Source organism: Diabrotica undecimpunctata, chromosome 7 (genome assembly GCF_040954645.1).
Source record: "Diabrotica undecimpunctata isolate CICGRU chromosome 7, icDiaUnde3, whole genome shotgun sequence".
NCBI lineage: Eukaryota > Metazoa > Arthropoda > Insecta > Coleoptera > Chrysomelidae > Diabrotica > Diabrotica undecimpunctata.
Window position 1 is genome coordinate 98,632,946 of NC_092809.1, and position 27,913 is coordinate 98,660,858.

General features: G+C 33.1%; 1 protein-coding gene across 1 annotated transcript in view; it reads right to left on the reverse strand.

Annotated features, from left to right (window-relative positions):
- yellow-e (L-dopachrome tautomerase yellow-e) overlaps nt 1-27,686 on the reverse strand; it is a 183,539-nt gene extending 155,853 nt beyond the window's left edge. The window contains exon 1 of the mRNA XM_072537844.1: nt 27,424-27,686. The gene's annotated coding sequence lies outside the window, so the exon portion shown is untranslated. The remainder of the gene's footprint in view (nt 1-27,423) is intronic.
- Nucleotides 27,687-27,913: the final 227 nt, after the last annotated feature.

The following is a 27,913-nucleotide window of genomic DNA, read 5'->3' on the forward strand; positions in this document are numbered from 1 at the left end:
ACACTTCTCGGTGTGTTATTATTTGATAACTTGAAGGCTTGATGATTTGGTTAGCTATAAAGCAGGTAGCTGTTCGCGCGCATCCATTCCAATGTCGTCAATTGTTTTGAAAATCATTACCTGTACAGAGGAATTGATATTAACACTGAGAATTTAGTGATGGACTTGATATTAAACAGTCTTCAATGGATTATTTTCCATTCACAACTGAAGACTGTAAAAATGGAATAGAATTTGAAATATTTTGTATTTCTATTTTATAACATTGGAATAAGAATAAATTGTAAATAATGAGTTTTTCGAAAACTTGTTACCTAATATGTATCATATTTTCTATTATTTTTGATTGAGTAAAACAAAAATTTTACCCTTGGTGTGAATTGAACCCCAGTCTTCTTGTCAATAGACAACGTCTCTAACTATTACTCCAATTTTACATACAATAATTGTTTTCGGACAAACATACCTACCTTTAGTTTAGTCAAATATTTCAGTTGAGTTATTTTTATTATTAAATAAACTTAAAGATTTATAATTTAAAATCGCTACTAATTAAGACACGTCTAATACTAGCCTTACCTCGTACTATCTCACAACTTAATCTGTCTTCTATCCTTTCCGCTATTTTGCCGGGTGATAAGACACTCATCACTGTATAAAATAAGCAATAATTAAGTCGTTAAATGACGTCCTTAATAGTTGTAAGAATCACAACAAATATAATAATAAATAATTACTACCAATTACATTGATTTTTGGTATTTTTGTATAGTTTTGACCTGTGTCTACTGTACAATTCACTATAATACTGGAACAGAAAGTTGCATTCCATATCAGAATTTTAAAAGAAAATTAAAAAAGTTATATAAGCCTAGTAAAAACTGGTGAAATTGCATTACTTAACAAGTTATGTTTGAAATAGGTAATTCTGTATCCAATTAAAAAACTAGTTTTCTGTGAAAAAAAAAGTTTTTATCTTCATTATTTTACTTTATTAAACGTGTAAATGTGAATCAAGGTAGTTAACTTAATTATATATAATTATCGTATAGTGCGTATAGTGTTTATATTGACTATATTGCTCATTATTTACGTGTAAATAATTTAAAATTTAACCAGTTACTATTAAAAAACATGTTTGAATATGTATGTGTTCTATTGCTTTCTCTAGTATCACTTTTTTAATGATAGTTAATCAAATTCTTTCTTTAGTTATCTTTAGAGTGTATCACGTTCTTAGTGAATACTATATACTTGGTTTTCTGGATATATAACAAGTAATATTTATAGTTGTAAGCAGTCATTGTTAGTCTTCTGCCGTTCTTGTGACTAGGACAATGTCGTCTGCATATTGAATATTAATTAAAACCTCTCCGTTGATTGCAATTCTTTTGTTTGCTTCAGAAAGAGCTTCCTGAAAGATGCTGTCACTATAGACATTAAATCTGACAGCAGCGGTTCTTAACCTGTGGTTACTGTAGGAAAGAATTTTGACAGGAAGAGGACATAAAATTCAAAAAACACATCGATAGGGAAATATATATATATATACATATATACATATATATATATATATATATATATATATATATATATATATATATATATATATATATATAAGCGGGGATCCTACAGCTTCTGCCGCTTCCCGCATTTCGATCGCCATCTTTTTCTATCTCTCCAGGTGTCTTCATCAATGGCTCTGTCTTTCATGGTTTCCATAACACCTTGTATCCAAGACTTGGCTGGTCTTCCTCGTTTCCTTCTATTAGTTGGATTGTATGCCCTAGCTCTTTTTGGCCATCTGTTGTCGTCCATCCTCTGTACGTGTCCATACCATATTAACTGTCTAGTTTCTATTCTTTCAGAAGTTGTATGTACTCTATCTGTTTTTCTTCTAATTTCAGAATTAGGTATACATTCTACTCTTGATATACGGCAAGCTCTTTATGTAAGAATGGGCTTTACAATTACTTTGTAGATAGTCATTTTAGTTCTCATAGTAGCTTTGTTGGACCAAAGTATCGAATTCAGAATTTGAACACTCTTCCTGCCTTGTTGCACTCTATAGTCTATATCTCGTTCCGTTGTTCCTTTACTGCAGATAATACTTCCCAAATATTTGTATTCGTAGCACCTTTTCATTGGTCTAATTTCCAAATCCAGGTCTTCGTCTTCACTGCCTATTCGCATATATTCTGTTTTAGACATATTCATACTCATCCCCCATTTTTCGTATTCATCTTTAAGCTTTCTAAGCATATAATCTGCATCTTCTTCACAGCTTGCAATTAGTACTTGATCATCTGCAAAGAACATCGTTGTCAGATAATGGTTGTTAAGCTTCAACCCCATTCCCGCACATTTTTGTCTCCACTGGTGCAGTGCTTCTTGGATATATATTTTGAATAGGGTGGGGGAAAGACAACATCCTTGTCTCAAGCCTTTCGTTACTGTAAATACCCTTGAGAAAGTATTTCCTGTTTTTACAGTGCTTTGAGGTCATTTATAGATGTTCAGTATTGCTTTTAGATATGTTTTACTAAGGTCCGTTTTCGTCAAGACACTAAATAAGAGTTTTAAAGGAACTGTATTATAAGCCTTCTCCAGATCTGTAAATACCAGATGCGTAGGGAGGTTTCGAGCTGTTCGTTTTTCAATTACTTGTTGAAGGGTAAATGTGTTTGTTCTTCAATTTCTTTATACTTCTCTTCTATTCTTCTTTTCAATATACGACCATATAACCTTCCCAGCGAGCTAGTTACGCTAATGCCTCTATAATTTCCGCATTCTTTTCTGTTTCCATTTTTATAAATGGGGCTAATGTGGTCCAAATTCCAATCGTCTGGAATCGTTTGGCCTTCAATTAAGCATTTATTAAAAATATTCACTAAGCTTTCCAAAAGAGCATCTGGTCCATGTTTCACCAACTCGATGGGAATGTCTCCAGGCGCGGGTGTTTTTCCATTTTTCATTTGTTTCAATTCTTTTTTCAGTTCTTCTTTGTTTATCTTATGCACCTCTGAGTTTTCTGTCATTGAGATATGGTCAGGTCTTTCCATAAATTCGTGCCTACTTTCTGTTAATAGCGTTTCGTAATATTTTTCCCACTTTTTATTTTAAATCAAGTTTATATTTCCCTCATCTTTTCTTTCTTTTCTAATACTTTTTATGAATTTCCAAGCTTGTGTCACTTTCTTTCCTCCTAAGTATCGGTCTATCTCTTCGCATTTCCCTTCCCACATTTCGTTTTTTCTTTTAGTGACTTCCTTGATGTTTGATAAGCTTTTTTTTGTCTTTAATTAATTTTCCTACTTCTTCGTTCCAACACTCAGGATTTTTTCTTTTGTCAGCTTCTTTGGGAAAAATACATATTATATTATATTGCATGAGGGTTGAAAACATGGTTTTATTAATGAAGCGGATCTTGTGTTTTCGTCAAAAACAAAATCGGCTAATGGTCACGATAACATAAATATGGAGATGTTTGTGAAATGGTTGAAAGAAAAACTGCTGAAAAGTGTACATGATCCATCTGTTATAGTTTTTTATAATGACCCATATTTTATAAATATAAAATATATTATTAGTTAAAACCGTATTGCTTAAAATATTGGGGGAACTGGCTTTTAACTTTCTCAGCACAACGGACCATTTATACAGTACGTTGAGTTTTAAATTAAATATACACCCTATATAAGTGGCAACAGTGCACGCCGTCGACTTTCCACGAACCTCTGTTGCCTCATCGCCAATAATTTGTCGTTCCAGTGGCGCACCCAGAATTTGTCTTAGGGGGGGGGGGGTTTTGAAATTTTTTTATGCTGCCTCCATGTTGAGTCCCTACAATTTGGGTTTTAGTTTAATTTAAAGTACTAAAGATAGCAGTTCCAAGATTTAAGTATCTATTATCCTGCCTACCAACTAAAACCACCCTCTCTTACTTATGCGCAGTTGACTGTCGCACATACCGTACTCCGAAAGTGAAGTGGCCACTGTAAGGCTGACGACATTTTTGGAACACTCCCTTCTCTTATCTAGATCTTATATATATATTGTTCTGAAGCTATTTTCTTGTGCCATTTTAAAGTAATTACTATTTTAATGGGAATAAGCCACAATTGAAGGTTAAAATAAGGTTATTGACGTTTGACGTTAATCCAACTTTTAAATACAATACATTTTAAAGACGGCTATCACCGTATTCCCGTTCTCCTCCTGGAATCCTCCCGGTCCAAGGCATGCTCCTCCTCCAAACCTGTCGATTCCATCGCTCTTCTAATTCCTTCATTTCATGAGCGTCGAGGTCTATCTCTTTTTTTTTTCAGGGGGCTTCCATTTGTGAAGTTTTTGGGCCCAACTTTTGTCAGGCATTCTCAATTGATGTCCAAACCATTTTGAACCTCTTCTTTCTATTCTGTCAATGATCGTTTCTGTAGCATTCATGTTATTTCTTATAGATTCGTTAGTCTTCCTTTCCTGCCTTGATGCTCTAGCACTTCTTCTGAAATAATCCATTTCAACTGTCAACAATCTTCTCTTCAGGTCTGCATTAATTGTCCATACTTCAGAGCCATAACAAAGAACTGATTCAACCATGGTTTGCCCTATTCTTTTTTGTTCCTTTTGGAAATGTGGTGATCCCACCATAAGGAGTTCAGACATCCTACAATTTTACGTCCCTGATTAATTCGTGTTTAATTTCGGTTTTTCCCAAGCCGTTCTTAGCAATGAGTGGATCTTTTAATATTTAAATTTTTTCACTTGTTTGATTTCCAGGTCCTCGTCTATCAACACTTCAAACCTTGCATCTGAACTGATAAGTAAGTAAATATTCTGTTTTCTTCATGCTGACTTGTAAACCCCATTTTAAATATTCTCTCTATAGATGCTTTATCATAAATTCTAGATCATAAGAATCTTGAGCTAGGATGACTTGGTCATCCGCAAAGTTCAGGGAGAACAGTGCGTCATTTCCTATGGGGATTCCCATTCCCTGGCAGTGGTTTTTCCAATTTTGGAGGGCTATCCCAATATATAAATTAAACAGTAAAGGTGACATACTGACTCCTTGTTTTAGTCCTTTAGTTACTTTTATTTGCTCTGATAGTCTATATCCAATTTTAGGTAAGTAGTGTTATCCCTGTATACTTCTGTGATTATTCCTAAAAGGTACCAACCGCTATTCTTTTTTATATTAATTGTTGGAGTATAAACAAGTTATCAGTGCAAGATCAAAGATCAAAAATTCAAACGTCAATAAACTTATTTTAACCTTCAATTGCGACTTATTCCCATTAAAATAGTAATTAGATCTTATCTCTGCCATTAGCCCGGTTGGCGTTCCTCTTCTTCTTCTTTCTTTTTAATGACTGTCCTCTTTCTTTTCTTTTTAATGACCTCTTTATACATTCTGTTTCTCTCCACTGTACATCTATTACACTCCAGCATTGTGTGAGTAACAATGTCGGAATATTCGCAGTATAGGCATTTATCTGTATTTGTCTTTCTGAACCTATGAAGATACGCCCTAAAACAGACAATCTACCCAGTCCCTTAGGCTCGGGATCAGCATCGTTGTCCACTGAGCAACATCTTCCTTGTTGTTCCACTCTTCTTGCCATTTTTCCATTGATCTTTCCCTTTCTTTTTTTATAGCTGTTGTCAAATGCTTTCTTCTCCCATAGAGATGACTCTTTTCTTTTCTACTGCTAACACATGCAGGGGAACACAACCCGTGATAGTCCACAAGGCCGCGGATTTTTTGTTTTGTGTGTAAAAGACAAGTTACATTTTCCTACTATTATTTATATATTATTTACTTTATATGTCCTGGGTACTATTTAACCCCCAAAACCACCCTGGGTGCGCCACAGCGTTATACAGTGGTTGTTTAAAGCACTAAGAGCGTAGATTTTTAATTTATTTTTGTAAACAACATGTTTGTTTATACGCCCGCAAAAAAGTTCAAATAATAAAACGGTTTTATGGTGGTAATTCTGGACAACAGTGTGTAGATTTATTTTCTGTGTTTTTTGAGAGGCGACCAATTCCTTGCGTACAGTCATTTCTTAATATTTTTAACAATTTTAAGAGTTGTTATTGCCTCAAAAATTGAGAAAATATAACGCTCACGAAGTGTCACCAGAAAATTTTGAGGGTAGAGAATACCAAGATACACAATTTTGTGCAACAATCGAGGTAGATTCAACACGTTCAAGTAGAAGCGTTGCTAGAGAGTTAGATGTTAGCAATATTACTGTAACGAAAGTATGGAAAAAGCACGTTTACAAGAATTTTAAATATTTAAAAACGCAGCAGCTTTACCCAGACAATTACTTTTGGAGAATGGAGTTGTGTGAAATTCTAATAAGGAAAAGACCTTTTTTGGAGACATTAAAAGATTATCATATACGATCATTCCGAGGCTAGAGCACACAATTTGGATAAATTAAAAAACCGAATAAGAGAAGTCTGCAATTTTGTGACAGCAGAAGCCATGGACGTATAAACACAGAGTCTGTGTTTATACGTCCATGGCAGAAACTCTTTCATCTGAAAGAGGCAGAAGTTTTTATGACAGATTGGGATAGTGTTTAGCCATATAAGATCAAATATTGGAATCTTTTCTGTAGGGCATAAAGAGTTATTTCTTATTTTATTAGGATTTCTTTTTTATTTTCAATAAGAGATTTTCAATATATTTTTTGTTTTATCTTTTTAAAGAAATGCGCTTTTATTTTAAATTCAACCACAAAAAATTGTTCATATTATTAAAAACCGATACAAATGTACCCTCTTATGAAGGTCAGTGTATTTTTATCGAGTTTATGTTATAAGAAATAAACCGGGTATACGTAATGAAAACAAAAATCGACGGACGGGGATGCATATTCCCTGCGTTGTTATGTGTTACTAAATCACTTTCTCGTTTTCTGTCTAGATGTCGGAGGGGATCGGAGAATTACAATTACCTCGTACGAGGCAATCTTGCTAATTTTAGCGCTTTATGTAGTGTGCAATATCTAATCCAAAACTTAACGTTCTGTATCTAGTTATTACACTTTTTTCTTTCTTTATCGTGTCCGGACATGTCGTTCATAAAATTTCGGCCCAGTATCGGGCTACGTCGGTTCCATCTTTGTTGGCGAGCCACAAATCTGCGAGAGTACATCGATGAGGATAGTTTCTGCATGTAAGAAGATGTTTCGTATTTTGTGTTTCTCCACAGTCACAGTTCACATCATCTTTGTCTATTTTTCCCCATTTTGCCTTGTTTGATTTTGCTGGAGCGACCTCCATTCTTATCCTATTCATAGTTTCCAACGTTTTAAAGTCTAGGGACTGGCCGGTCCATTGAACCTGGGGAAGAGGAAAATACTCAGGCGGTTCATCCTGCAGTGTCCCGAGGAATCTTTCCTGGATTTTAGTCGCTTTCGTGGAGTTCGAGCTTTGTATAGGGCAGGCCGCTCGTCTGCGATCTGTTTATTTTCCCTATGCGCTCTGCAACGCCTCTGCGTATTGAGGGTTCTGCAAAACCCGCTGCTTTATATAGATTTGAGAGTGGCGTTGGTTTCATGCACCCCGTTACTACTTCTCGTTAGCTTTCTGAGTATGCTGTTCCTAGTTGTTACTGTCCCTCTCGTTTTTATGCAATGTTGTCTGTAGGTGATGGACTGATTCAGAGTTACTCCAAGATATATAGGTTGGTTTGTATGTTCTAACGTATTACAATTCCACGCAATTTGGAGTTTTCGCTTGGCTTCCTTTGTGCGAAGGAGAAAAGCGCAGACCTGAGGTTTAGAGGGGTTGGGCCTCAGGGAATTCTACAGTTAGTACGCTGTCATTGTTTTTAAGACAGTTTCGAGTGTCCCCTCCATTTCTTCAAAACTATTTCCTTGAGCACATATTGCAAGATCGTCAGCATAGAGGAAGTGCTTGGTTTCGGTCGGCGTAGGTTGGTCGTTTGTTTATATATTGAAGAGCATTGGTGCTAAAACACTTCCCTGTGGGAGATCGTTTTTTTGAACTCTCCACCTACTTACTTTACTTTTGCATTAAGGAATATACGACCTTACCCAGATGGTGGTCATTGAGAGTGTCTTATAATTTGCGGAGCAATGTTTTGTGCCTTACTGTCTCATAGGCTGTTGTCAAATCTACAAAAGCAGCTCATGTTATAAGTTTTTCTTGAAAGCCCACTTCAATGTGTTCTGTTATTGCGAGGATTGACCGGTGCAAGATTTGCCGGGCCTAAATCCTCCTTGTTGTGAGATGACGTGTTTGTCGACATTTTTTTCTATTCTGGCGAGTATGAGTCTCTCGTATAGTTTGAAAAAGTGACACAACAGCGAAATAGGTCTGTAGCTACTGAGATTTTCTGGATCCTTTCCTGGTTTTAACAAGGCTATTACTTTAGATTTCCTCCATGATTTTGGAATTTCGCAGGCTTTGCAACACGTGTTATAAAGTGGCAAGATCCAGTTTTTTGCTCCTTAACCTAGATGCTTTATTTGTTACTGCAAAGATCATCCACACCTGCAGCTTTCTCGTTTTTTAACCTCTTCATACCGTCGTGGAGTTCTTTTCGTGTAAAAGGATTTCCTAGGTGGTTTGCCTCCGAATCCAATCTTCTTCTAGTGTTTGGGTCCTTGTATCGGTTCGTAGTTCTTCCATTCGTAAGGAGTTGAGCAGGGACTTGGTTTGCTGTAACCTTGTAAGGTGGTTTATGTTCTTTTGGATCACCGCTAAGTTTTTTACAAGGTTCCAAGCTATTTTGCTACTATGCGTCATGTCCATTTTTTCCAGGATCTCAATCCACTTTTCCTGTCTTGCTAGACTTAGCCGTTGGAGTAGTACTGCTCCGCAATCAACCGTTGCTTGGCTAATAGGGTCGGTGGAATAGAAGGTTTCGTATGTTCTCATTAGTTCTTTGGAGTCGCTGGACATCCCGGTAACTTAGTGTTGTCTACATTCTCTGGGGATAGCTTTTTTAGACACATTTTTGAGTACCTCTACAAATTTTTCGTAGTTCTCTACTTTTGGTTCAAGACGTATTCAATTATTACACTGTAATTTATCTGCTTTTTTGTATATAGGACTTATTCTTACTTATACTTACTTTGTTAATTTGTAATTTTTTTTAAGCATTTCGCTATTATTTCAAATATTCCGTACTTAAATTCTGATTTAAGTAGTTAATTTTTTCTATAATTTCCTCTTTGGTTGGGGACTCAATTTTTATTATATGCTCTTTCATAACTTTTGCTGAAGTTTAAATTTTTCACTTTTCATTTCATAGCTGTTTTACGTATTACCTTCATATTTCCATTATTTTTTTTTTCTTAATGTTTAAATTTCTGCTGTTATCATTGATTAACATGCTTTTATTCATTATGGTTTTTTAATTATGTTTTCATTATATTTACTTTTTTATTATGGTTTCTCTTTTATGTCTGTCTTTGTGTATATTCGCTTCTTAACCGGTAAAGTAAAAAACTTAATAAAGCTGGCATCTAAAATAATACCCTATTATTTACGTATATCCTCGTATAAACGTTGCAAGAAAATTAGATACAAAACAATAATTGTCGTATTTAGAAAAATATGAATATCACAATCAGACATTGTTTCATTATCATGAATACCTATCTACTAAATATTTAAAAGAGTACAGAATTTGTGTAAGAAACGTGTGCTAGTTGTACCGTTTTTCTAACAATAGTTTGCCTTGATGATATTAGGAAACACTGCCCATTATACGGTATTTGAGAAATTCTTTAGCAAATAAGAATTGCAAAAATAGTCGATTTTAAAGAACGATGAAAACGACATCCATTCTAAAACTAATGATAATTTTATTGTACTATCGATGCTATTTCAGAAATATACACATTTTACCAAAAAATATTTAACATTATTACATTTATTATTGTTCTGAAGCTATTTTCTTGTTGTAAATTAATGGACTTCCCTATTTTTTGTTGGAAATAAGCCACAATTTGACTTCAAAATAAGTTTATTTTGAACATTTCGATTTCCACTTCAGAAATCGTTCTGAAAATACAAAACATTAATAAATTAAACAAATTTTGTTTTTTGTTACTTGCTGAAAAATGCTTCTAATAATTTAATTTTATCTGATTCTTTCATATTGACAATTTTAGACATATACGGGGTATTCCAAAATGTTTTAACAGCCTAGTAATCAAGAAGTAATGAATATTTTTGTTGAAAATTTGGGAAATGTCAATTGGACCTGCAATACTATTAATTAATGTATACATGAGATCTATAACATCATCACGGGCACTGTGACCACAGACCACTGTGATTTGTGACTGTGACATCATTACAATGAAAAAACTAAATTTTTTGGGTAGAGGTTACGTCCAACGAAAGGATTTTTTATACCAAATTTCACCGTGTACCTCAATATTAATAAATACGCTAAATATTTAATTTAGTAACGCATTTATCATCTCCAAATTAACCTGAGACTAGCATATTTTTATAGATTTCACAAATTCACAAGAAAAGTAAGTTGTCCTTGAGATTTGATTTAAATCGTTTTTTGACAACTACAAATAGTCATTTCTGGTGTTCACTCACTATAATAATTATAATTATAATAAGTTCATTGTAGCTTTAAAACAAAATTTTAAAATATTGTGAGTTCATACATACATATACAAGGATTTCCACAGTTTTCACTGTATTCCTTCACTCAACCGCTTTCTCCAATTTTTCCTGTTTAGCCAGTCCCCTTCCTGTAGGTTTCTTCTACTCATTGCTTCGTCCACTTCATCTCTGAAAGATCTTCGGGGTCTGCCTCTCTTTCTTCTTCCTATCGGGCTCCACTCTGTTATTCTATTTATCCACCGATTTTGGTCTGCTCTTCTGACATGTCCGTACCAGGTTAACCTCTTCTGTTCGATGTAGTCTATTATGTCGGAGTGTTCATTCCCATTCTCCTCTTAATCTCCATGTTAGTTATTCTATCTCTTCTTGTTACTCTGCAGCTTCTCCTTAGGAATTCCATCCCTGTTGCTCTTATTTTGTTTTTTATTTTCTTATTTATTGACCAATTTTCACACCCATAAGTGAGGATACTTCTTGTCATTGTATTATATATTTTTTTCTTTGTTTTCATGCTGATGTTCTTATCCCATAGTAGCGGGTTCAATTTTCGTATGCAGTCTCTTGTTTGTCCTAGTCTATTTTTTATATCTTCCTCCGTTGTTCCTTTGTTTGATATGAAACCTAAATACTTATACTTGTCTGTTCCTTTGATTTGTTTACCTTCGTCTATTTCCAGCTGTTTTATTTCTGTATTCTCCGTTGTTAGGTATTCAGTTTTCTTTAGGTTTATTTCCATCCCATTCTTTGTATATTCCTGCTCCAGTTTTCTCATCATAAAGCTGAGGTCATCCTCGTCTTGTGCGATCACTATTTGGTCGTCGGCAAAACTTAGCGTATATAGATATTCGTTCCTTACTGGTATACCCATTCCTTCGCACTTTTTTTTCCATGGTTTTAGGGTTTTTTCCAGGAATGTTTTGAACAGGGGGGGGGGGATGTGGAGCAACCCTGTAGTAGTTACTTTGTCGTCATAAATAGACTGCATATTCTATTGCCCGTTTTGATAGCTACTTCGTTATTCTTGTAGAGTGCTTTTACCGCGTTTATTAATCTTCGTGGAACTTCGATGTCTTCCATTGCTTCCCATAGCTTGGTTCTAGGTATTGAGTCATATGCCTTCTTAAGATCAACAAAAGCCAGATGGACGGATCTATTTTTGGCCATTCTTTTTTCTATTAGTTGTTCGACCGTGTCATGTGTCAGGTGTTCGATTGAGAGTTCATACAATAGTAAAAATGCCTTTCATATTCACACATATTGAATACGTAGATATGTTTTTGATTTATGGTAAATGTGGGAAAAATGCTTGACATGCTTAAGCCTTATACACGAAACGCTTTCCCGAAAGAAAAACACCGTGTACGTTACGTAAATTTTGTTATGTTTCAGGAGAACAGAGGCCTACAGATTATATCAAATCAATACAGACCGAACAAAACTTGGTGAATGTTTTAGCATATATAACAATTAATCTACATGTGTCCATAAGATCCATTGCTGCAGAAACTAGAGTGTCTTCAATTAGAGATCAAATGATTTAAAAAAATACACAATTACCATCTATTTAAACTGTGTTTGGTAAATGAATTGCGACCCACCGATTTGGATCGAAGACTAACAACCTTCATTGCCATTAATGCAAGTAATGATGCAAGACACTCATGACCTTTTAACTAAATTTTTGTGGAGTAAGAGTGCTCGTTTCCACAATATTGGAATTTTAAATCGTCATAACTCTCATTATTGATCAGTGGAAAATCCGCACTGGTTAATAAACACTTGCTTTGGGAAAGTTTTGAAAAATGAACTACCTTTGTTTCTAGAGAATATTCTTGTACGCGAAAGAGAAAATACGGTATGGCAACAATATGGCGCCCCCCTCCCATTTCAGCTGTATTGTAATCAATTATTATCTTAATGCCACATTTCCAAACAAATGAATTGGAACTAACGGACCCGTCCGATGGCCTCCAAGATCGCCTGTTTTTCACTCTTAGATTTTTTTCTTATGGTCTATTTAAAAGGAATCATTTATAACAAAGAACCGACAGATGTAGACTGTTTAAAAACTAAAATTTAACAAGCGTGTACTCTGATTACATCAGAGGTGATACATGTGGCACGTACACGTGAACTGCTTAGACCGTTGAAGCTTATGTGAAGCAGAAGGAGGTCATTTTAAACACCTCCTATAAAATTATTTCACATTTTAAATGGTAATAATTACTGTTAAAAATACACATTAAATTGCAATTTTAGCGTACTTATTTAAATTAATACCCTCATTATAGTACACCGTTAAATTTGGGATAAAAAAACCCTATCATCTGACCTAACCTTCATCGCCCTTAATCATTAAATTTTTTTTTTTGATGATAGTGCAAATATTCTTAAGTTGAGTTCCTAAGACGACTTTATTGGGAGATAATCAAACGATTATACGGCCAGATCCATACTATGGTGGTGGCAGTTCCTGGGCCTTATTACTTTTAGCCATATGTTCTTTACCTTCGTTAATTTTAAGACGCAGCATAATATGGGAGAGTGATAGAAATGAGAGAGGTGAAAGACTGGTTCAGTTTGCACAATACCAAAACATGCCAATTGCAAATACATTCTTTAAGAAAAAATCGAACAGAAAATGGACTTGGGTAGCACCAAATGGAATCACTAAGAACGAAATTGACTTAATTCGAACCAACAAGATTGCTACAATAAAAGATATCAGTGGAATAAATAAATTTTAAACGGGCAGTGACCATAGACTGATCAGAGCAAAAATTGTTCTAGATCTGAAACTCGAAAGAATAAAATTACTCACAAAACCAAAAGTAACCGGTATAAATATTAACAATCTAAAAGAAAACTCAGATCACTACCAAAGGCCAATTGATGAAAGATTACATAACCAAATCGACAACTCTCAGTTAATGGAAATCATCCTTGATAGTGCCAAAGAAATCGGAGGGCCGCAACAATTAATTAAGATAGTAAACTGTCTGATAAAACTAAAATAATGCTAAAACAAAGAATGGAAATGAAAGTAAGTAGCAACATTCAGAGAATACAATACACTGAACTGTGTAAGACAATAAGGAAACGTATTAAGGAAGACATAAGAAAGTACAATGAAAGACTGGTAGAAAATGCAGTCGAAAACAGGAAAAACTATAAGAAAACAAGAAAAGCATTAATCATTGGGATGAAGCAAATCGTTGATCTAACAAACGAGAACACCAGAATTACAGACAGAAATGAAATAATACAACTCGTGACTAAATTTTACAGCGGACTATACAAATCCAATAAAACACTTGAAAAAGAAGCAATCAGTAACCAAGAAGATGTACCAGAAGTCCTTCCAGAAGAAGTAGAATCAACAATTACACAAATGAAAAGCGGTAAAGCAGCTGGAATAGATGGTATAACAGTGGAACTGCTTAAATACGTTGGCAATAAAACCTGGAAAATCTTCGCAGGCATATTTACGAACTGCCTAAGATCGAGATGCATACCAGACCACTGGAATACAGCAAACATAATTCTCATTCATAAGAAAGGTAGCAAAGAGAATATCAAAACCTACAGACCTATAAATTTACTACCAATCGTATACAAGATATTCACAAATATCATCAACAACAGATAAAAAACGCACTAGATGCTGCACAGCCTAGAAAACAAGCTCGCTTCACAGTACCATAGATCATATTCATACATTTCGAGAAGGCTTTCGGTTCTATATATCCCAATGCAGCAATAAAAGCTTTGAGCAACCAAGGCATTGACAAACCGTATATAGAAACTTTAGCAAATATATACAGACAAGTAAAAACTAAGGAAAAATTTATGAAAACACTCCAGAATTTCCCACTACCAGAGGCGTCTGACAAGGATACGCAATATCACCAAAGCTCTTCACTGCAACTCTGGAAAATATATTCAGCAAAATGAACTGGCAGAACAAAGGAATATCCATTGATGGAGAATACTTCAGCCATCTAAGATTTGCAGACGACATCGTTTTGATTGCTAATAATCCTGCAGAACTACAAGAGCTTATAAGCGACCTAAATGCAGCTGGCAATTAAGGTGGCCTAAAAATGAACTTGACAAAAACAAAAACCATGTACAACAAGCTAGTGGATGTCCAAGATGTAATAATAAACAACACTGCACTTGAGACCGTAGACGAGTATGTATACCTGGGGAAAATTAATACATAAATATGGCTCCTTACTTCAAGAAATCAACAGAAAAGTGAAACTAGCTTGGACATCTTTTGATAGAAATTCAGTTATATTCAAATCGCAGATGCCAATCGACCTGAAGAAAAAAAGCTTTCGATCAGTGTATACTACCAATCATAATATACGGCGTTATCGCCAATCATAAACTTGGACACTAAAGAAAGAGATAATATTGAAACTCAAAGTCACTCAAAGGTCAATGGAGCGATGCATGCTAGGTAAACAAAGAGAGATCGAAGAAGAATAGAATGGATCAAACAGAAAACCAAGGTTACTGATGTAATCCATAGAATTAAATCTTTAAAATGATAGTGAGCGGGACATTTTGCGAGAAGAACTGACAATAGGTGGTCCACTGGAATTACACTGTGGTATCCAAGAGGCGTCAAGAGATTTAGAAGACGTCCAAATTTAAGATGGGACTATGACATAAGGAAACAAGCCGGTACAACATGGCACAGAAAAGCGAATTTTAGACAATCGTGGGTAGATATGAACAATGAATATGTAAGGGAGGCTACACCATTATTGGTAAAATATGCTGAAAATGATGATGATGATGATATATATATATATATATATATATATATATATATATATATATATATATATATATATATATACATAGGTATATAGAAAGGAAATTTAATCTTTGCAGATAAGTTGAATAGTAAACTCGTAAATATTGGGGAAATCTGCAAGAAAGACTCTAATGAGTATCAATTGTTTCGCCGAACGTTTTCGCCAAAAAGAATTAATTTGGCTTCTTCGGGGCTGAAAGAGAATAAATTATAATTAGCTACCATATATTATCTATTAAAAACATTATTGATCTTACCGTAACTTAGAATTGTAGAGTTAGAATATTAAAAAACTTTGGTACTAACATAGTGGTGTTTTTTGTTACTTTGTGCAAAAAAAGTTTTTTTTAAGGTTTGAAATGTATGATAGCTTTGAACTTAAAACGCAAAGGTTTACCCAAGGTTAATCGAAAAACCCAATGTAACTACATTTAAAAGGAGGTAATTCTTTGAATTGTCGGCAATAACTAAATTTTTGATTGTTAGAAAGTTTAAAAGTGAGGTTCTGTTTTATCCAGAACGCATGCGCTGACAAATTCAAGTAGTTCTTATGAATCTTTATGTCGTTAAGGTTCATTGGTAAAAACGAATGAAATTAAATCCCAGTATAGGAAAATATTATTTTGATTTTCTTTTTTAATTATATTCTATTGTTCATGTATTATTATATCTTATTGAGATGTATCTAAGGAAAGCAAGGGAATGTTATCTTTTTTAGTTAATGAAAATTAATTATAAAGGTAGGTTAGTTGTTAGATTATGTTAATTAATGTCACTCTTAACATTAATGGAGAAATCGTTAAGAATCTAAGCGATATATACCACTTCTTACTTAAATCAGATACCAAGAACAATACAACATCACAGATAACTAACTTGACTGATATATCCATTAACAACTAACCTACCTTTATAATTAATTTTCATTAACTAAAAAAGATAACATTCCCCTGCTTTCCTTAGATACATCTCAATAAGATATAATAACACATGAACAATAGAATATAATTAAAAAAGAAAATCAAAATATTATTTCCCTATACTGGGATTTAATTTCATTCGTTTTTACCAATGAACCTTAACGACATAAAGATTCATAAGAACTACTTGAATTTGTCAGCGCATGCGTTCTGGCTAAAACAGAACCTCACTTTTAAACTTTCTAACAATCAAAAATTTAGTTATTGCCGACAATTCAAAGAATTGCCTCCTTTTAAATGTAGTTACATTGGGTTTTTCGATTAACCTTGAGCAAACCTTTGCGTTTTAAGTTCAAAGCTATCATACATTTCAAACCTTAAAAAAAACTTTTTTTGCACATAGTAACAAAAAACACCATTATTTTACTAGCAAAGTTTTTTAATATTCTAACTCTACAATTCTAAGTTACGGTAAGATCAATAATGTTTTTAATAGATAATATATGGTAGTTAATTATAACTTATTCTCTTTCAGCCCTGAAGAAGCCAAATTCATTCTCTTTGGCGAAAACGTTCGGCGAAACAATTGATACTCATTAGAGTCTTTCTTGCAGATTTCCCCAACATTTAAGAGTTTACCATATGTATATATATATATACATATATATTTATTATATACATACTTTTTTAAAGGCGTCCTGCCAGAAGGACAAAATAAAACATTTTGTACTGACGGAAGGGCTTCTGGACGTTCTAGTATTAAAAAAGACAAATCACATGCTATGATTTTTCTGACGGGCATTCTTAAGTTAAAGTTGATTTCATGTAATCAAATGAACTATCTTACAATAAAGTCGTCCCAGGAACGCAACTTTTTTTTATCAAGTAACAAATTAATGTTTGGAGTTGGTCTGTGTCGTCTTAACTGACAAGACCCACGTGTTAAAAACCGAGTAGAGACATGTAGCTCATCAAGTATTAAATGTATCCATTGTCATCGACCTAGAGTCAACATAATTTAATTTTGGACAGATGTAAACCCATATATGGATGTCATAGCCACAAATTCATTGTTAGCTTCAAGTACATAAGGCACTAAAGATAATCTGATTAGATCGAAAACGTTATGCTGCTACTGTATAAATTTTGACGACACTTGTAAAAGTTTTAACTATATGGTTTTATATACCTAAATACAATGGTGAAGTGTTTTAACTTCTGTATGTTTTTTTAAACGATGGTATACAGCCAACTACTGGGATTTTCCCATTAATTTTTTTAAATATATGTTTAATTTATTAATGTTTTGTATTTTGAGAAGTATTTCCGAAGAGAAAATGGAAATAAACTTATTTTGAAGTAAAATTGTGCCTTATTTCGAACAAAAAACTACTAAATTTATTTATGTGGGATTAAAACACAATTGATTATAATAAAATAAACATTTTACATTTGTGTTTGTGTGGATAAACCTGTGTGTCTTTTCGCCTTCCTTAGAGACTGCAAGCTTCTATCAAAAATCTATTATTTTAGTTTGTATGAAATTAATCTGCTTTTAATTATCTATTGTTATTAGTTCTAATTTAGTAACACAATCCATACATGCTAACAACCCTTCCATGAAAAGAAAAAATATATTGGGCACTTCGTTGAAGTTTAAATTTTTACTATAGAACCTCTACTTTAATATCTATTTAAAAGGATTTATTATTCATAATTCGTCTCCCGTGCATAAATAAATATATACTTTTATTGTATATAAGTAGTAAAGTAGAATGGGACAATATTCATACAGCACATTGCAATTTTTGTTTAGCAGATTTTCTTTTTAAAAATATGTTTTTCTCTTGCCAATATAATCATAGTTTCTAAATTACGTTTTAATCATTTCTATAACTGACCTCAAGAAAATGACATCTTGGACTTTTCGGTAAGTACTTACCATAATACAAATCAGATTAGTAGATTTCTACGGTTATTAAATAGACAAAATGGTTTATTATGACGTTATATTTAATAACAATATTACCTTCAGTCTCTATAGAAATACAACCGACAGGCGTGTGATTACGAATATTCAAGATGTGAAAGGTACCGTGGAAAAAATGCTTCAAATGATTAATTTGTGCTGAATCATATCGTAAGTTTTAATTATTTTTTATAGAGCATAATGGGTTATCATTGACAAACCTTGACCACAAAGCGACTGGAAAATATTCTTATATATCTTTTTTCTATCTATTTGTTAAGTTCTGTAATTATTATGTTGTCTAGCTTTAGATCGCAGTAGGTAGTAATTTATTGGATATTGAATAAAATTTACATATGGATATACACAAATGTTTACGAAATTGGTCAAAACTTTCTCTATCAATATTATTGTTTAATTTTCGCAATCTATGGAATTTGACAAATGATACCGAGATATTTTTTATTAATAGTCTTACACTGTGCATGAAAATTATGTAATAAAATGTTAATCACTTTATATTATTAGCACAATTTTAAAATATAGATACAATTATAAACTATTTAGAAGCACTGGCTCAAAAAATAAAGAATAAATTAACTTCAAACTATTAATACCTTATTATCATTCTGGCTTTACAACCCTGCGTGAGTTATAGCCTCCTCAAGAATTTCTGTGAGTCCTATCCTGAGTATGAACATTAAGATAGGACGTCTGAGGTGGGTAGGGCATATCCTGCGGATAGAACTAAATGACCTAGCTAGAAAAACGCTCCTTGATAGAGGCATTAGTCAGAAAAGAAGAGAAAGACCTAAAACATGGTTCCGTGATATCATCAACGAAGACATGAAAATATTAATACGTAATTTGACTAAATTAGAGGACATGATAGAACTTATAAAGTCCCTTCGAAGTAAGCTGGACTCTTTGAATCGTTCTTTTTAGGCAAGCTTTAATGAACTGAAATCTGAAATTCGATCTGAAATCTACTGTCTGAAAGATATAATAGTGCCTCCAACAACTGGTTCCATGAAACAAAATACAACAGACAGCAAAGATCCACCAACATTATGATTTTTAATATGCCTGAATATGGTAAGGATGACGATTTAAACAAAGCCAGAACCCTCTTATCTGGATTAATGAACTCAGCCATTGATATCGTTGATGCTGAACGAATTCAAAAAAAGAACAAAAATAGATAACGTTCATACATAACTGTTCTTTGTAACCATCAGGACTATCTGTCAATACTCAGAAACAGAAGAAATATTGACAGGTCATTAAATATTTTTATCGATCCAGATCTCACCCCACACCGGAGATCTGCATTGAACACTATTAAGACTGAACTCAAGGGAAGAGGGAGAAAAGGCGAACAAAACTTAATGGCACTCCTAGAATAATGTCAAAAAACTAAGACAGCCGTAACCTGGACTGTGGGTTTATTTCCAAAATGTAAGAGGTCTAAGAACTAAGCTTTTAGCCAGTTTATTTATAAATGTATCCTATTCTCATTACAGTATTATCATATTCAACGAGTCTTGGTTGACATGTAACTATGCCGGTGAAGAGCTGCAGTTGTTTGACCTCAACATATATAGAACTGATCGCTCCAGAGAAACAAGTTCATTCTCAAGAGGTGGTGGAGTCCATATTGCAATTCATAAGAGCTTAATCAGTAGATATTTAACAGTTAATCAGATAATTGAACAACTTTTTGTCTTGGTTACTGAAGGTGCAAATTAATTTATTATAGGAAAAGTATATTTTTCACCAAAGTCTATATTTGACAAATATTCCATATTTTGTAAAACTTGGAGCTAATAGCTGAAGATTATCCATCTGCACACTATTACCTTCTAAACATTTTGATTGTATACTTTGTATAAATGGTTTTCAGCTAAGCTTCTTGTCAGGAATAATTCCAAGATAAGGTACCTTATTTGGGACTGGATATAACGTACCATTTACATTTATATTATCAATATTAAACAGATTATGTCTTGTAAAGATAGTAACATGACTCTGCCTGGGTGTTATGAGCGCGAGGACTAGGTGGATTGAGTAGCTCAGAAGGCGCGTTTATGCCCACAGCCGGTACCAAGCCCGGATAAGAAGGGAGAGTTAATAAGCCAGGTTAGCATCCTACCCATTGTAAAAAAAAAACAAATCTCAAAGAACCGATATAAAGCCTTGGAACCAGACGGAAACTAAGATGACGAACCACGGAAAGAAAAGGAACACTAGAAAGAAAATAAGCCCACAATCAGATTAGCAATATGGAACATTACTTCTTTCAATAACAAAGACCAAGAGATAATAGAAGAACTGATAAATAAAAATATAGACATGTACAATCCAAGAAACCAAGAAGAAAGGTAAAGGACAAAGAGATTACAACCAATATTTTCTAGCATACAGTGGAGTGAAGAAACAAGAACGAGTACGGGCAGACGTAGGTATACCTGTCCATAAAAAATTTAAAGACAACATAAATAACTGCCGTTATATCTCCGAAAGAATAATACATATGAACATCACAATGGACTACCAAAAATCAAATCATATCTATATATATATATATATATATATATATATATATATATATATATATATATATATATATATATATATTTCAAATTATTTTTTCGACCGTACTGTTTTAAATATTGATTTAGAGTATCAGCAATCGGTCAGGAAATAAAACTCTATTTGTTCAGTCTCAATATTTCGTCACGATTTTGTGACTTCTTCAGCAGAAAACTGTAAATTTATTAGAATAATTAATGATTATATGTAAACAAAATGAATATTTTAATACTTACAACTATAAGAATGAAAATTTAAATTTTTCTGGCATATCTAAATAAATGACATATTTTTGTTTGATTTTATTAAGGAGTTATGGTAACCGCAATATGTTATAGAGTGAATTCCCGTTGTACAATTTTCAGCGAGTAGGTTAAAATAAACAATTATTATAATACTGTCATAATATATATATATATATATATATATATATATATATATATATATATATATATATATATATATATATAGTCATATCTATATATAGCCCCGAGGACTGCAAACCTAAAGAGGAACGAGAGGCATTCTACGAAAAATTGCAAACCATCCTGGATGAACTATCTCATAAACAACCCTTAATTCTTATGGGTGACTTTAATGCACGAATCGAAAATGAAATAGTTCCAGGAGTAAAACAAGGATTTAATGAAAACCATGTCAACGCAAATGGAGAACTTATAGCATTTTAACAAACTGAGAATCAATAATACATTTTTCGACCATAAGCTCCAGTATAAATATACATTTGAAAACTCCAGGTGGCACATATAATTGATTTTATAGTCATTAATAGAAAAATCTACCCAAATCAGATTCTAGATATCCAAACTCAGCAGACGCAGGGAGTGAACACAAACTAGTACTACCTAAAATAAGAATGAAAATAACACCAAAACATTTTCGACAGGTAATTACCGATGAAAAATTCAATGTAGATTTACTGTGGAACGACTCTACAAAAAAAATGTACCAAAGGAGGCTAGCACAAAAGATACAGCTGAAACAAATAAACTACATCGAAGATATAAACCCGAGCTGAGAGAAAATTAAAAACAACATTGAAGAAGTAGCAAGAGAAGCTCAAGGAAAACGCAAAGTCATACTGAACAAAAGAAACAAAAATACACCATGTTTCAGTAAAGAAATAAAAAAAAATGTAAAGAGAAACGAGAGGCCTACACGAAGTACAAAACATCAAATACTCTAGAATCCCAAGACACCTATAGAAGAATACGAAATGAAAGAAAGCAGTTGGTAAGAAGAACAAAAATGAACACTGGGAACAGTTTAGAAAAAGGATGGAAAGCGACTTCTACGGTACACAAAAGCAAATATGGAGATTCATAAGAAACCAACGGAAAGAAATGGCAGAATTGAAGGAATACAATAACACACCAGCAAACGAATGGGACAGATACCTGACGAAACTGTATAATAATCAACACAATAACGTACCTGAATTACGATACAAAATAGAAAGTAGAGATAGCCATAAATTCACTCAAAAATAGAAAGTCACCAGGACCAGACGGAATAAATAACAAGCTTCTATAACACGGACGAGAAAGTATAACCCTAGAGATGACAAAACTTATACACAAACTAATATTACACTGCAAGATACCAGACGCATGGAGAAACAGCATAGTGATACTAATGTTCAAGAAAGGATATAAAGAAGACCCCAACAATTATAGAGGTATAAATCTACTGAACACCGCACTTAAGCTTGCCACAAAAGAAATAACCAACAAAATCAATAAACTAACAACTTTATCAGATGAATAACAAGGATTCAGATCCGGAAGATCCTGCGTAAATGCCATATTTGTACTAAGGCAAATCACAGAAAAGGCCATGGAGTACAATAAACCAGCATATCTATGTTTTATAGACCTGACAAAGGCTTTTGATCGCATCCAAGTCGAAGACGTCTTACACCTACTATATAAAAGAAACATACCAATCAATATTATACAAACCATCGAAAACATCTACTTCCATAATCGAATACAGGCAAATATAAATGAAAAACTAACAGTATATATCAGTACAAAGCGGATTCAGACACGTTAAGCCCACTTTTCTTTAATATAATATAGGACGAAATAATACAAGAAGTACGTTAAGGTCATGGTTACAGAATGTAGAACAAAGAAATCCAAATATTATGTTATGCAGACGACGCCGCATTAATCACCGAGACAAAAGACGAGCTCCAAAGATTAACACACATCTTCAATACAAATGCCAAGAAATACAATATGATAATATCAGCAGAGAAAACCAAATGCATAACAACATCTAAATACCCACTACGATGTAAAATAGAAATTAATACGAAAATAATAAAGCAGGAAGCAAGGTTTACATATCTGGGAATAGATATAACTAGTTACAGAGATGTTGAAGAAGAAGTACGATAACAAAGCTTAAGAGCAAGTAGAGCGGTGGGATCTCTTAATGACACAATCTGGAAGAACAAACACCTAAGACAAGACACAAAAACAGAAATCTATAAGGCAGCAATTAAACCTACATTAACATACACGGCAGAGACTAGACCTGACAGATCTAGAAGAAGAAGAAGATGGTAACATTATATTTTTAAGTCTGTAGTAATTAGCTGTATATATATATGACGTGAGCTCAGTTATGCCTGCTTCTAATTTTGTTGTTAGTGTTATAAATGGCAAAATCATCAGAATACTGTAAAATATTATAATTAATTTTTCCATCGTGTATTTCTTTTGTAAAAATATTAAACAAAAGGGGAGAAATAAAGGAGCGCTGTGGTAAACCTGTGGATGATCGTCTGAGACCTATTACAGAATTGTTATTAGACCTTACATAAACTTTTGTTTGCGTTAGAAGATTGCAAAACACATTATACACTCTTGCAGGAACATCTGCCTGATGCAATTTTTCTTCATATCTTTACATAATGATATTATTTGCGTTGTAGGACCTTTTATATCGATAAATGCAGCACTTAACTAATAGTTATTTGAAAAACACACCTGAATGTCTGTTGTTAAATAAGAAACTTGCGTCAATAGTTCTAAACCATTTTTTTCAACCAAATTGTCCAAACGACGAAAAAAAAACAGTGCTAGTCAAATAAAATTCTAAACGTGCTTAAAAACCTGTTCTAAAGTTTTAATAACACAGGATAATAAGATTCTGCAAGGTTGGGTTACTATAGAAAATCTACTCAAATCGTACTTTCCATTTAGGTTTTATGTGAATATATAACATCCAAACAACCAACCCAATATGCTTTTTTCGAAGTAAGAATATATAAATAGAATTTTAAAAAGGGTATATATCCATCGATCTGGTCTAAAAACGCATGTATTAAGAGTTTTTTATACTTTCGGAACAGTTATAAACTTATAACAAACAAATAGTGTTGAAAAATCTTATTTGTGTGTATTTAATAAAGTACAGACTAACAAAACATAACTATTTATTTACTTATAAAACGGTTACCAACAAATCAGGCAAAGATCAGATTCAAGACGTCATCGAAAGAACCACGACGCTTAAGTCGAACTGGGCAGGGCACTTAGCCAGAACACAAGATGGACGGCAGACAAGACGTATTATTTAATGGAGGTCCAGAAACTATAAAAGAAGCCGAGAACGACCACCGACTAGATGGACCGATGATATAAAACGTGTAGCGGTAAACTGGCTAAAAGCGGCTAAGTGTAGAGAACACTGGAAAGAACTGAGGGAGGCCTATGTCCAGCAGTGGACGCGATTGGCTGATTGATGAAAACGGTTACATATAATTTAATTAATCATAGCAGAGTGGACATTCGGAGCTGCTCATCGACATAGCATAACCTCCCCCAAGCCTGTCTAATTTTTCCGAAGTGTCTACTGTTCCGATGTAGGATTATTATATTTACTTTTATTTTTTATTTTAATAGAAATAAAAAGAAATACCAACGCAATCAATGACAAAAAAGATACACAGCACCTAAATAAAATATACTTTAATCTGATTTAAATAATAATAAATATAACATCATAAAAACTCTTAAAGTCATAACATATTATCTCCACTTTACCTTTTTCGAAAACACCAACGAAACGCCCATATAAAAATAATTATATATTAATGACAGTAAACCATGAGATATGAGATATCAATTTTTACTTCTGTCAATTCATTAATGTCAGTGTCCCGTTTTACGTTTTGGTAAGTTTTTTCTATATTTTAAAATAACTTTTTGTTCCTAATCTTGACAATACCAAGGGTTTCTTGCCGAAACGTTGATTTTAATGCACAATAAAATCTAGTTCCAAATATATGTATGTATATATATATATATATATATAAATATATATATATATATATATATATATATATATATATATATATATATATATATACATATATATAATATATAGAAAAAGTTAAAAATGCGAGTGAATAATAAAAGTAAAATGTAATGGCGTGTCTCGCAAAACAAGAAAACAAAAAACAAAATAGGTATATCGATGGAAGGCAACCGTATATACGTATTTCTGACTATTGGTCGTCTTCAGTGCGGTACAGCTGCTAAGTTAGAAAAGGAGCATGTTAACTTAGGAAAGGATCAATATAGAAGCAAAGCGACCTATTTGTGGCATTAGAATTAGAAGACCCTGATGGTTTCCAGCGCATCAACTAACAATAACCACGGAAGAAGCTACAGCTACCTTAGGAAAGGAATGCCAATCGTTAAAACGTTTAAAACAAATAGAAAAGGTTAATACGAGTTAATAATAAAAATAAAATGTAATGGCGTGTCTCGCAAAACAAGAAAACCAAAACCAAAATATATCGATGAAGAGCAACCGTATATATGTATTTCTGACTATTGGTCGTCTTCAGTTCGGTGCAGTTCTAACTTGGATTGACTTAAAAAAATAAATGCTACTTCAAAATGGCATGAACTAACTAAATATATCTTATTCAACCATTCTTGATTTTTGTATAAAAAACGTAAATTGTTTTGTTAATAAGTAAACCTACATTATTGTAATATATAATACAAATAATAAATATCCATCTTCAACAAAGAAGTTTTTATTTCTTCTTTTTCTTAAAATTTATTTACTAAATTATGTTGCAAAAAAGCTGCTTGATGTAAGCTTGGTGGCTTGAAACACTGCTGCCGTTGTCTGTATGCCCAATGACAAAGTTTTTGTCATTGCTGAGTTTTGGATTGAGGTCTCAATCATGTGTGTGAAAAATGTAAAAATAGAGGGATGGATGTACTAGTCATTGCTAGTAAAATTAAATAAAAACTTTCAGTCGTGGGAGCAAATAGAGAAGAAAAGTTCCTATAAGGAATTTAACCCATCTAAACCTCAGTATAATATTAAACCCGCGTAATATGTATCTTTGTTGTAATTGTTTTGACATAAAATAATCGTCTTGCTTACTTACAAGTTCAAGTTGATAAAACAAATCCCAAACTTCATTATTTCATGAAAAAATCATAAATAAAGCTAACAGGCGGGATGTTTCAAAATTTTCTTATATTCATTCAAGTTTAGTTTTAAAATTCTTGCCAATTTATTTTTCTTTCACCGATAATTTTTTCAATATTATCGTAATAAGATCATGGGAAGTTCGACTCTAGGTAATTTAATACAACTCTGTGGACTCCACTCAAAATATCCTCCATTGTAAAACGCCACCTCCTTACATCAATAACATTTCAATCTAACCAACATCTGGAGAGCGACTCACCACAGAAAATACCAAATGGCCTGTATCGATCAGAAACCACCAGGCTTTGAACTACTATGAACTATAATACATGGACAACGCTGAACAGAATAAAAACGAAAAATGATAGTTGCGCTGACAGCTTACATAAATGGTGAAAATCCCTTACTCCTGAGTGTGACTGCAGTGCACAACACAACGATAGACTGTTCGTCCCATTATTGAAGAATGCCCCCTGAAGGCGGTTCCATGTAATTTTTGATGAGTTCTTAAATGCGACCGAAAATGTGGTTCTTTACATTTGTATTTTTCAATTATGTGTTATAACTTTATGCCATATGCTAAATAAACAACAAAAAAATCAACGGATGAAGGAATTGTCGAAAAACCATAAAAACTAGAAGGGATAGATAGAAAAGAAATAAGAATATGAATTATACCTCCAACACTGCTAACGAATATAAATTCTTTTTAAAAAAAAAACGAGGAAAAAAATATTTCCAAAAGTATATTCTAATTGGCATTCATACATAATTCTAAACATGTAAGCATATTCTATATTTCAGATAAAATTATTTTTACAGCTGTACCAAAAAAAGTATTTCTTTAATACAAACTTTTTATTCGTTAAAGTACCGTCTAAAATTTTAACTAAACAATTAAAGCAAATCTATCAAATAAAACGACTTTCTGCAACCAAAATCCGCAACAAAAAAAGTAAAAAATTAGAATCACTTACACAAACAAACCTTCAAAGATTGAACCATAAAATCACTGAAACAAACAAATTTCACGCAATTTTAAACCAGTGAACAATATTAGTATCCGTAATACGCGTATTCCACCGGTACCGCACTACGAAAGAAACACTGAATGATACCAATGTTTATGTTATCAAAGATAGCATGGCATGTCTTTGGCGGCTGCAGTACTTTCCCTAAACCCTACCACTTTGTGAACGATTATGGGTACCGCCGGCCTCGACGAGCCCCCCAAAATCGACACGCCTGCCTGTCGTATTGCGGGAGTATTGCGTATATTATGTGACCTTAACACTAGGGTATCCGTAGGGGTATAGTATGCTACAAAAAAAATTATTTAAATTTAATTGTTTATATTTTTATATTCAGTATAACTACAATATTATCTTGGTTATAAAATATCATAGATATCGTTACATTTTTATTACGATTATGTGAAATAAATTTATAACTTGCAGGTACCCATAG